The sequence below is a fragment of the Acanthochromis polyacanthus genome, chromosome 9, assembly GCF_021347895.1.
Source record: "Acanthochromis polyacanthus isolate Apoly-LR-REF ecotype Palm Island chromosome 9, KAUST_Apoly_ChrSc, whole genome shotgun sequence".
NCBI classification, from domain to species: domain Eukaryota; kingdom Metazoa; phylum Chordata; class Actinopteri; family Pomacentridae; genus Acanthochromis; species Acanthochromis polyacanthus.
Window position 1 is genome coordinate 125,481 of NC_067121.1, and position 3,163 is coordinate 128,643.

General features: G+C 38.1%; 1 long non-coding RNA gene across 1 annotated transcript; it reads right to left on the minus strand.

The window, feature by feature from the left end:
* Positions 1–516: 516 nt before the first annotated feature.
* Positions 517–3,157, minus strand: LOC127535578 (uncharacterized). The gene is made up of 3 exons (XR_007944444.1): positions 1,654–3,157; positions 1,500–1,567; positions 517–928 (listed from the first exon to the last, which is right to left on the minus strand). It is a non-coding gene; the product is annotated as an uncharacterized LOC127535578 (long non-coding RNA).
* Positions 3,158–3,163: the final 6 nt, after the last annotated feature.

Consider the following 3,163-nt stretch of genomic DNA (forward strand, 5'->3'; position numbering starts at 1 on the left):
GTACTTTCAACTTCTCCGGTCATCGTGAAGTTTCTGGTTCGATCACTTGTTCGGTGACGGTTCTTCAGTGAGTTACTCCTTAGTACCTGGCGAATCTGCCAGATTTGAGCTGTATTCCTAAGAAACTGGACTGGCTGTAGTGACATCATCACTTCAGTACCTTTGATGACAAAGGTTTTTTTAAAAATTCAAATGTGTTTACTTTCAAATTTAATGTATGCCATACAGGTTAGAACAAGGTTAAATTTAGAATTTGGTCAAATCTTGGATCAAGTCCAGGTGTGTGTGTGTGTGTGTGTGTGTGTGTGTGTTATCTGGTCCTAGGATCACCATGATCTGGATGTCTGAGAATCTGCAAAGACATAAAGGGAGAATTAGATTAAAATTAGGATTAGTTACAAAATAAAATTTGGTTAAAATTAGTGTAACCCTTTAACCAATCCTGGAATGATACAGGTCTAACTACTGCCTAGGTTCGAAAGGAGCAAGGTTGAATGTAGTGACCACACCAGTAACAACAGTTTACAGTATTTTACTATGCACTTTTAAATTGCAACAGGAAATACAAAATGATTTAAGAAAAATAAAAAAAAGAGGGCCCTTAAAACAAAATAAATTGTCCGTGTGTTTTTTTTTATCTGCTCAACGCTTGGAAATATTGTCTTAGTCAAAGTCAGCACAGATCAATTTCACATTTAATCTGTGAGTCCAAAGTCAAGAGATCTGAGTATCGAAGTGCACTTCTGTTCACAGTGATCTGAGACCTGTATGATCCAATGTCCTTCACGATCCTACCATACAGCAGAAGGTTGGATCTGCTGTTTCAGCAGAACACAAACGCTGGTCCTAAAGATCAACTGGGTGGCTCGCCATCCTATGAATCCACTGGAACACAGATCCTTTTTTCAGCATGCAGAAAAGACCTGACCTGCATTTGAAGAAACACAGGCCTATAATCTCTGTAGTTCTCTAAATCTTGTTGTACAACATATCAAAAATCACAACACAAAATTGTTTGCTTAAGAAATATAAACATTCATCAATTGTAACAGTACAAACTAACAAAAAATATAATGTTAGCCTGTTTTTTTAGTGTATTAGTAATATGGATAACATATCACTTCTTCATCTTCAGCTTAACAGTCCCACTGTTTGTGTACTATCATGTTTTGTGAATGTCATTCAACAGAACTTAAAATAAGAAAGTGTTTCTTAGTACAGAAACATATTGTAAAATGATTAACACTTCCACAAAATAAATTATTTTGAATAAAATAGCTTTTTTTTCTCAATATATTCTTCAAAAATAATTATTCAGATGTCACACAATGTAACATGTGATTACACAATATATTTGCAACTTGGAATGCTAATACACCCATAACAAGATGTTTTACACCTTAAATAAACACTCAGTAATTAAGCAACATACTTCAAATACATTTTCCCAGCATATTTATGGACAACATGAGTAAATTGAATATCAACAGCCATCTCACCGATTCCCATGTGCGTCACTAGAGTGAAGTTGAGGTTCAGACTCCCGACAAGTGAGAGAGCAGTATGCCTGTATAACAGCATAGGCAGTTAGCATTAGATAATGTAGAGCTAGCAGCGTTAGCAAGCAGCTAATAACGGAGAATTTCACCTTACCGGAGCAACGTTTCGTTCAGCTTCTTAAGCTGCAATCACCGACACAACCCCTCCCGCGTGGAATAGTGTGTGCCTCAATAGTGTGGGCTTATAACTTTGCTAACAAAGGCTATTTCGATTTCTACTCTTCACTGCAAGCGTGGCTCCCCTCTGGCAACCCAAGACGGAAAAGACAGAGAAAACGCTATGGCCTCCTAAACAGCTGAACTCGGCTTCTGATTGGCTGCTGACTGTCAACGTCCTGCATTGTGGGAAAACCACATTCAAGTACACCTGGGAATTTTGTGTAACAAAACTATAAACTTATTGCAGGAATATAACTGAAAAACATAAAAAATAAAAATAACTGGATTGTTTCCCTTCTTCCAGATTCTAACCAGGTTATCAATGTATGTTACCAGAACTTCTCTATTTATGTGTAATGTGTATTTCTTGTATATAAATGGAAGAAAACTACATCCATCACACTACAACAATCTTATTCTGTAAACCTAATTTTCACCAGGGTTACATCCTCCCTTCCTTAATTGGCATGAGTCCCTTCATGCACTCTTTTCAAAAGAGTAATTACTCTCAAATGTTTCTACTATAGCCTTATTAAGGCCATCAAATACATTTTGAACAAATAAAATGAAAGGATTCCCTAGTTGAGGGTAAGTGAGCTTCCCAGGAGGTCTTCTTTGACGTTCAGACCTACGTACACCAACTTCAACTTCACTAACATCCGTATCTGCTGCTTCTACAGGGGCATTACCACTACTTGACATAGCTGGCTGACTGACTTCCTGAGAACTGTCTGATAAATCAACTGAGCCTGTTAAGGTGGTATGAACTTCTCCCTTCTCAATTTGCTCTTGAGAAGAACTGTCTGAGGTGTCTAAGCTTTTCTGTTTTATTTCGATTAATTGTTCATTTCCTTCTAGTACAGGTATGGTTGTGTCAGTTAAGTTGAATTTTGTGTTTGTAGTCTGCTCAAACTCAGTTTCTTGGTTTTGTGTTTCCATATTATCAGTGTTCTTTCCTGTTTCAACACAGGGGTTATTTTCAGTTTCCACCTCCGCAGGATGTTTTTCCACAGGTTCAGATGGGTTTTGTGGCAGATCAGGTAAGTACTCAGTGAAGTTTGCATCTCTTTCTCCCACAGGTTCAGATGTATCTGGATCAAGACCAGGTAAGTTTGGCACATTGTCTATAGATGGTTCAGGTAAGTTCAGGTTCTCTCGATCAACTTCAGGTATGGTTGCCAGATCATGTGAAGCCTTTGTTTGAGTTACACTTTCAGTTGCTGCAATATCATCAGATGAAGGACCACTGAAAGATTCAGTGATTCTTACCTCGGTCTCCATCATTTCCATAGGATAGAATGATGGACCTTCATCATCTTCATCTGAGCACAAAGGTCTCTCATCTAATGGAGTTGGGTTTTGTCTTGTTTTTGGCTTTCGATCTGGTGTTGGCCTTTTAGGCTGTTCCTCTTCTTCAGAGAGGAATCCGCATGGGAGCAACAGAT